Here is a 9474-nt window from a genome sequence, read left to right as displayed (position 1 = left end):
GGGCCCAGTGGCATAAACTCTCTAAGCCTTGGTATATTTAAATCTAAAAGAAGTATAATAAAATCCAAATCTCAACCTTGAGGTGACAGGTGAACATACTGTTAGCTGAAAATATTTTAATGCCAAGATTTTATAAAATAATTAAAGGCATTATAAACCTCCTTTCAAATTTTCATGTGCAAAACTAATTAAAGTTAACTTATTGCTAACATACCCTCCCAAACGTTTAGGGGAAAAACGTTTCTTAAAGGGACTCGGACAAGTGACTAACACAATATTGCAGCTTCAACCAGTAGAAGTTAAGTGCATAGCATGCTAGCTCAGATGAGTTATTTTATTTTATTTTTTCAAAAGAAGAAAGGGTGTCAAGAGCAAAGCAAGAGCATTTTTCAACGGTAGAGTCTAGCTAGTACTTCTCGGAGGTAATGACCCTTAGGATAAGAGTGATGGGAGCCTCCTCTGTGTTACAGACGGCTCTTAGTGCCTGTGCAAGCAAATGAACAATTCATTTCATTACTATTGCATTGGGGGCTTTCATTTAGACGTTCCAATAAAGAAACAAAGGCTGTATCCTACTCTAGAGGGCTTTGACTTAAAATATATTACATACACACATATGATATTTCTTCTTTTTTTTCTTTTTTTCCCACAGGGACAGAGAGAAGATGACAGTTAAACCTTAGCAAGTGCTGAAGGAAATAAACAATGAATGGGCAGGATTTTGTTCTGTTTTTTTTTTTTTTCTTTGCAGTTTTTGGCTGAGGCTGAATTTGAACCCGCCACCTGCGGCATATGGGGCTGGCGCCCTACTCCTTTGAGCCACAGGCGCTGCCCTATTGTGTTCTTTTCAACTAGTCTTAGTAATAATTGTGTTTTTCTTTCTTTCCATTAAAGGAAACAACATCAGGGAGTTACAATTAACCAAATTGTAAATTGTATTTTTGGATTTAACCTAATGATTTTATGCACCAGATTTTTTTTTTTAAAAATCCTATAATTTTTATAGGATAATAATGATATTCAAAAGTCCTGAATTCATCCAAATTCCATATTTATTGAAAAATAGTAACAACAGCTACATAGCGATAAAAAGGCAGAGTCCCTGGGCTTCAAGCATCTGCCTGATGTAGGACTCACACTTAGAATAGAGGCTAATACAGGTGATAGGTCAATGTACCTGCTCCAACGTACACACAAATCTAGCTTAAGAACAAACCCTCAGAACCTGTCTCGTTCACAGCCTGGGGACTGCCTGTAACTATTTTCCCTGTTTAAGCCCTGTATTAAGTATTTTATTATGTTATCCTCTTTATTCCTTAAAATCGCCATGGGAGATGTTAATTTTAACATTTTAAAGATGAGAAAACGGAAACTAAAATGAGGTAAATCTCTTGCTGAAGGGAGATATGCAGGAGTTGATCAAATTAAAATTTATAGTTGAACTTAAGGGCCTTTTGTATGTCGTGCTCCTCAAGGTTATTCTGAACGCACGTGCTCCAAGCCACTGTTTGGCATAATGACAATAATAATAATATTAATAGGTCACATTTTTGAAATGTTTTTATACCTAAAACGCTATTGAATCTTTTACCTACTTAATTTTTGACATTAGTAGAAACACCCCATAATATTAGTATTTCCATCATTTCCATATCTTCAAGAAAACTGGATCTTGACAGGGTTGAAAAAATGTGCTGTGAGGTCATGCGGGTTTGCCTATCAAAGCCTACATGCTGTATCACCATAGATGTTACTTTCCAGCCAGGTACAGTGGCTCACACCTATAATTCCAGTACTTTGGGGGGATCTCTTGAGGGTAGGGGTTTGAGATCAAGTGGGCAATATAGTGAGACCCCTTGTCTTTACAAAAAAATTTTTTTAATTAGCTGAGCATGGTGGTGGTGTGTATCTGTACACCAAGCTGTTCCAGAGACTAAGGCAGGAGGACTGTTTTGAGTCTAGGAATTTGAGGCTACAGAGGGCTAAGATTGTACCTCTGCACTCCAGCCTGAGCAACACAGTGAGACCTTGTCAAAAAAAAAAAAGTCTCAAGAAGATTAGACGGGTATTAAGATAGCATAATTCAAAAGATGTTACAGTTTGCCCATAAATAGTTCCACCTCTGGCGGCTTCCGGCTGTTATCGTTTAAAGGCAAGTAGTAGTTTGTTTGTCCACTAAGTTCTTTTTGACTGATAGGGGACAGTGACAGGGCCACCCTGAAGCATCCAGAGAACAGACAGAGGAAGAAACACGGGCCACGGAACAAGGCTAACGAGGGTTTTAGTGAGAGAAAATCTCACTCTAAATGAACAATCCAACCAGAGCATGACATTCCAGCTGTGCTGTAAGCATTGTGCAAAATAAAAAGCAAGTTTAACATATTTTTTTTAAAAAAAAACCAAAAACTAACAAACCAAAACAACTTTCAAGTATCTGCCATACAGAGAGCAGGCGCTTAGTCATGAGTGTACTAATGAATACAGTTCATATTTTTGTAAGAGTGCAATAAACTTTTAAAAGGAAGAGATCTCAAGATTTTCTGATGCTTGCAACTTTTCAAACAGTAACATGATTTTTATTTTTTTGAGACACTCTCACTTTGTCACCCTCAGTAGAGTACCATGGCATCATCATAGCTCACAGCAACCTCAAACTCCTGGGCTCAAGTGATCCTCTTGCCTCAGCCTCCCTAGTAGCTGGGACTACAGGCACCTGCCACAGTGCCTGACTATTTTTTGTTTTTAGAGACTTTCACTCTTGCTTGGGCTGGTCTTGAACTCCTGAGCTCAAGCAATCCATCTGCCTCCGCCTCCTAAAGTGCTGTGATTACAGGCGTGAGCCACCACGCCTAGCCTAATAAAATGTTTATTATCACTTCCACACTACTGTTTTTTCAATATGATTAAAAAGCTTGGAGATATTAGATCTAGCTGAGCTCCTGCCCAGAAGCTTATCCTAAATATTAGTCATAGAAATGAGACCATTTAGGACCCTCCAGTCAGCACAACATCTCAGAAAATACGTCTTGAATCAGAACTGCCAAGGCAGCCCACGGAATTCGAGTAATAGTTCATTATTATGGTTTTAAGGCACTGTGTTTTGAAATGGTTTGGCATATAGCAATAGATAATTAAAGCCATGGGCATGTACCTTGGATTCTTTTCTGCCTCCTGCACTTTCATACACAAATTGTGATAACCTAGACCCCTTGATTCCCTGCTGAGACCAGTGGGGAACAAGCCCCCTACCCTTTAAAAGGAAACCTCTCCTAAGGCTTCTAGTCCCAGCCCCCTCAAGGGTGGAGCAGCAGTCTGAAATTAAGGAAGTATGCAGGAAGGGGGTGAGCGCAGGGAGGGGTTGAGCCCTTGATGGAAAGTCCCAAGTTCTTTGGAAACTTTCTCAACTTATGCTGAAATATGTACCCCTCTTTGACACCCTTTTGAACCGTGACTCCCATCTTGTGCTCTATGAGGTAATGTAATTTATAACCCATGTACTATGTTTTGAGTCCCACTCTGAGTTGTGTAACCCCTTATGAGTTAATGTATGTACCTCTGCCTTGTGACCCTTGAGTTATGCTGAGTTGTTGTGAACTAATGCATGTACCTTTACCTTGTGACCCCGGAGTTGCTGAGCTGTGCTTGCTTCAGCAAGATTTACAGTATATAAGCCTTCGGAATTTGCTATTCGTGGCTGCTTGTTGGCCCACCACAACAGCTCCCTGTAGGTGCACCTGCAGGTGTATTAAATTCCTAATACATTTCTATTAATTAATTACACCCGAAGTGGGGTCCATCCTTCTCTTAGCTGCCGGGATCATAAGAAAATAAATGAATTTGAGTTTACATGAGTGAATAACACACTGTCTTGAGTAAACACTTGGTTCTCAAATAAGTAATAGTACATAAGCAATAAATGCTACTCTACAGTAGAATGGGAAAATATTTTATTCTTTATTCAACAAGAATTTGAGGGACTCTGTTGTAAAGAAGGAATAGTTCTTAATATGGGGGAGGGGGTAAGGTGGGGCCACTGCCCTTAATAATTCTCAGTCTAGTAAAAGAGATGGAAAATTGCATTTCAAAAATAAAGAAGGTGAGGTCAGGTGTGGTGGCCAACCCCTGTAATCCTAGCACTTTGGAAAGCCAACTCTGGAGGATCAATTGACATCAGGATTTAAGATCACACTGAACAAGAGCAAGAGTTATTGAGTCTAGGAATTTGAGGCTGCAGAGAACTAAGATTATACCTCTGCACTCCAACCTGGGCAACACCATGAGCCCTTGTGAAAAAAAAAAGTTGCCTCCCTCAAGAATATTAAACAGGCATTAAGTAAGAATAATTCAAAAATGTTGCCATTTTTCCATAAATAGCTCCATCTTTGGAGCCTTCGAGCTAAGTTATTGTTTAAAGGCAAGTAGTAGTTAGTTTATCCATTAAGCTCTTTTTGACTGATCGGTGATAGAGACAGGGCCACCCTGGAGCACCCCATCTCTAATAAAAATAGAAAAATTAGCCCAGTACTGTGGCATGCATCTGTATACTTAGCTACTCAAAAGGCTGAGGCAGGAGGATCTCTTGCGCCTGGGAGTCTGAGGTTGCTGTGAGCTAGGCTGAGGCCATGGCACTCTAGCCTGGGCCACAAAGTGAGTCTGTCTCCAAAAAAAATCAAAAAGAAAGAAAGAAGATGACACATTGGAGCATGGAGCTGAGTCCCTTGTTACCCCATCTTCACATTTCTTGGCTCATGTGTGATTCAGCCTCAGCTCCTGTTGATGTTTCTGCGTGAGCGCAGACTGGCATTGCCATGGAGGGGCTCCACCTCCAGCTCTTGCCACCCATCCTTCTGCCTTTTGCCTTAGGGTCTTTTCTGACACAGAAAAAGTCTCTGCCTGAACATTCAAGAGAGTTAATGCCACCAGGGACAACCCTCCTCCCGGGAGGGATGCCATGTGGTGGATCCATGCTCCAGCCTCCATCCACGGACGATTCTGGGAACAACTCAGCACGTTTCTCAGCAGTTGAAGAGAATTGAGCCCTGCTATCCACACCTCCTGGCAATCTCAGTAACGCACACTTCCACAAGCTTCTCTTTCTGCCGCGTGCCACTGTCCTTTTTCCTTCTCTCCACAAATAAACTACCTGCATCAGTCCCTGCCTCATCCTCTGCTTTTAGCTGAACTCAAAACAGAGCAATGAACAATGTTCTGGGGTCCCAGAGGAGAGTCACCTAAGCCTGGAATAAAATGAGAAAGCTGCCTTGACAAGCAAGTTGTCTTTGAACTGAAGTTCTGGTCCTCACAATGCACGTTGACCAAATGATCAATTCACCAAAGAAAACACAAAGGAAGGGCTGATCATTTTTCTAATCTGAACAATAGGTTTTCAATGACTTTAAATCCACAGTCCCCAAATTCTGTTTCCCTCCGGCTATTTACAAAGGCAGGAGAAGAAAATGAGAAAGGGTAGATGGGTGAGAAGCAGATGAATAAATTCAGTTACCAGATGTTCATTTTACGCTTAAAATTAATGTGGTGAAAAACGATATAGTTTGTCAAAAGAGTCTATGGAATGGAAAATATTAATAAACAGAATGTCTTATAAATGATGTACTCCCTAAACAGCTGAGTATACAAGATAAATTCAATTTCAAAGTCCTTGTGTCATTAACAAACTACTCATGCTTTTCTCACCAGGCTTATGGCGTCCTCAGGACCTTCTGGGCCTTTCCTCGCACGGTTAAGATTCATTAACTTCCCTTCTCTGTTTTGTTATTGTTTGACCCCTGAATTAATCTGCCTCTGAAGAATTTCCATCACTTTTTTTTTTTTTTTCCAGACCAAATTACAGAAGCGTCAATTCAATCTGAGTGGAAAAGGTCGCACAACGTGCCCCTTTCCCGGTATTATCTGAAGTTCCACGTGGGCCAGCCAAAGTGGCAAAGAACAAACGGTTCCCTCTGATCAAGAGTTCTCATGCTGTGGTGACATGTTTCACGGAGAATTGTTTTATTGGTACAGGAGGAATAATTCAGGTGCTAATTATTAAGTTCAAATTTAGATAAAGATACATTTAATAAGTGTGGTCAGGTTGGAGTACTCTATTTCAAGGTGGGAAATTAAGCCCCCGGGGCAGGTGGTGGGGAGAGAAATCTGTTTGCTTTCCTCTGTGTCACTTTACAACTTGTGACTTCTATAGAAAAACTATAGAAGTTCATTTTCTCATGTCTGTTTGAGAGAGATGTATTCATGCCGCCAAGTGTAAAGAGGCAGGTTTGCGAATGCGTGATGTGAACAAGAACCACGCGTGGGCCTTGTGTAGCGTCAGACGCTCAGCTGGGTGGTCAGGCTGTCCTTGGTGAGGGGTTTGATCGTGCGGTGATGTGCACCACCAGCAGTATTTACAGATGCACTGTCAAGAGCCATGCTAATTGTTGTATTACATGAAAACCAACTTTGTGAAAAAAGCCACAGATTGGAAGTTTAGTCTGTGCCTATGTGAGTATTTGAAATATACTTCTATTATAAATTATGTAGTAATCATGTTTTATGATGTTTGTAGTTATCATCTGTTTTATCATGTTTTTTTCATTAATAAACTTTACCTCTTGGTTTATTTATTTATTTTATTGAGATATAGTCTCTCAAAAAGAGAGACTGGGTAGAGTGCTGTGCCATCATAGCTCACAGAAACCTCAAATACTTGGGATCAAGTAATCCTCTAACCTCAGCCTCCCAAGTAGCTGAGACTACAGGTGCTCCCCACAACACCCAGCTGGTTTTTCTACTTTTAATAAAGATGGTGGGGTCTCACTCTTGCTCTGGCTGGTCTCAAACTCTTGAGTTTATGCAACCCAGCTGCCTCAGCTTCCCAAAGTGCTAGAATTACAGGCATGAGCCACCATGTCCGGCTAAAAATCTGGGGGGGGGGGGCGGTTGATGCCCTTTTTCTGCCCGGTTTCTGTTTCAAGCTAACAGTAGGCATTACTAATAACAAAGGCATTATCTCTTTAAAATTCATTTATGCCTTTTTTTCATATATCTCAGTTCTTTCTTAAATTTTATCCTATTTTTTTTCCAAAATTATACTTTGTGAAGTGTAATAAAACCTGATTCTGTATGCCTCTCCATGGCTCAACATTGCTGCTCGGCTCCAGGGCAAATAACCAAACTGCCATAATGCAAGCTTTCCCAGAAAATTGCCTCTAATGCGTGCTTCCTCATCTCTGTTTTTATCTATTCTGAACTTGTAAATCTTAAGTCAGAAAGAATCCGCCTTTTTTCAGTGGTCTAAGAAAAACAATCATCATTATTATTCCACTCACTCAGATTTCAGTTCTGAATGAGGGATTTTATTCCTCTGTGTTCAACAGAGCCAGTGCCCAGAACAGTGCCTGGCACATAGTAGAAACTAAATAAATATTTTTTGAGCAGATACAATATCATTAATTATAACCCAATATTAACAATCATTTTATTGATTGGCAACAAGTATTCTGTGAAAAGGATCTGGTCTTTTTGTTTTAATTTTGAGTTGTTTGATTGGACTCAGCTGTTTCATAAAATGATTTGAAACTTGGCAGATCTCAGGGACCAGCTGGGCTGGGAGGCTAGGCTTGGCAGAGCTTCCCCGTCTCACACATGCCCTTAGGCGTCTCTGCCCACAGTCCTCAGAGTGACCAGTCTGGGCCCAGCAGCCAGCTCTCTGGGGCATTTTTGAAGACTTATCAAAACTGCTGGGCATATGTTTCTTTCATCTGCACCTCCCTGACCCCCAAATGCTGGACTTACGAGTCTGTTCTTTTTTGTGGGGTTCCATGTGCTGTATCTCCATAACATAATTAGCTGTACGCATGACATTACATGTGTCCACTGATGACAATTTGGAGTCCCCTGTCAACAAAGTATTGCTGATCCATTGACACAGTGAGGGAAGAGCCTCTGTCGCCATCAAGATGACAGCAGCATTCTTTGCATTCTACAGTGGAATCAGGGATATAGAGTATGCTAGTTTACAGCATCAAGTACCCGGAACACACAGTCATCTGAGTAAGGGAAGTTTATTTCTCACTCCAGATGAGCGCTGCTCCATGCAGTCACTCTGGTATCTATGGTAACAGAGACTGCACCCTCTTCTAAACATGGTCTTCAAGGTTGCCCTGGTGATTGACATCTCTATTCCAACCACATGGAAGAGGCAGTGAATGACTTGGAGGAGTAAATTCTTAATGGCTGTACCTAAAATTCATACCTCAATTCCGTTCACATTCTACCGTCAGTGGCCACAGCTAAGGAAGAGGAGGAAGCTAGTCCAGCTGCGTGTGTGTGTGTGTGTGTATGCTCGCCAGGAAGGAATAATTGTGGAAAATGCACGGCTCGGTTTGTGTAAGACAGCACTGTCCCTGGGTGCTGCCCCTCTGTGTCTCCCACTGCATCTGCAGCAAAGCAGCCTGTGCCCACTGCTCCCGCAGCGAGGAGCCTGCCACCGTCCCCAGGCAGGCCTGCTCCTGGGAGACCAGAGCTCCCCACACAGGTGATTTAGGCTTGAGGGCTCCTCCTTGGCCTGGTCCAGTCAGAACTTCTTTAGAATGACCCGGTGTTCTAGCTTCTTCCGGCCCAGCCCGGCTTCCATCCTCTTCTGCTTCACAGAGGTCGGATGGGCACTGTGGTCCCATCCCCTGTCTGCCTTCTCTGCTTTCCTCTGCCATATCCTTTACTGGTTTTCTTGCCAAAAAATCTCTCGACACATCTCTGCTCATCTCAGTGACTGCTTCCCCGGGGACTCAAACCACCACGGAGGTTCTGGAGCATACTTAGTGGTCTCTGCCAAATTGTACTCTTCTGAGCAACATCTGTACTCCTTTCTCTACACAGGAAACAAACGAAACTGTCTCTCCCCATGGGAGACAATCCAAAGATGTGCTGACTTACTGTGTCCAGCTAACACTCCAGTGTATGTTCGGGACCAATAGTCCTCTCCATCAGGGCCCAGGGTAGCAGCTCACTGTCTCATGACCTAAAACTTGAAAAGATGAGTAATCTTTGCCATCAATCCTATATATACACTCGATGTTGGAGCAGGGATGGAATATCCACATTCTGACTACTATTTATTAAAGAGAAGAAAGAAAACACAGCAGTCACTGGGGGAAAAACAAAACCACGGGATCCTCAGGGATCTATTATAAAGATACCCTACTTACCAAGAAATCTGGGATTAGGCTCTGAATGTGGCCCATGTTCTGCCCTCTGGGAGAGTCTATCGGTATTTTATCCTTCATGACAACTTCTGAAATGGACGTGGAGGAAAGTACTTTCTTTGAGGGTCACTGAGCAGTCCCAGCCCCCTTCCTGGTGGTAAAAGTTTGAAGACCTAAAGATTATTGTACAGTTGTAGACTTTTTCAGGAGGTCTCTGTCTCTGAAGATTCAGTCTCATTAAACACTCTGCTCATTTCTTTCTTTTATTCTTTTT

The sequence above is a fragment of the Otolemur garnettii genome, unplaced genomic scaffold (genome assembly GCF_000181295.1).
Source record: "Otolemur garnettii isolate 467f Iridium unplaced genomic scaffold, OtoGar3 scaffold00010, whole genome shotgun sequence".
Classification (NCBI taxonomy): domain Eukaryota; kingdom Metazoa; phylum Chordata; class Mammalia; order Primates; family Galagidae; genus Otolemur; species Otolemur garnettii.
The sequence above is the reverse complement of the archived record's forward strand: the minus strand, read 5'-3'. Positions refer to the sequence as shown.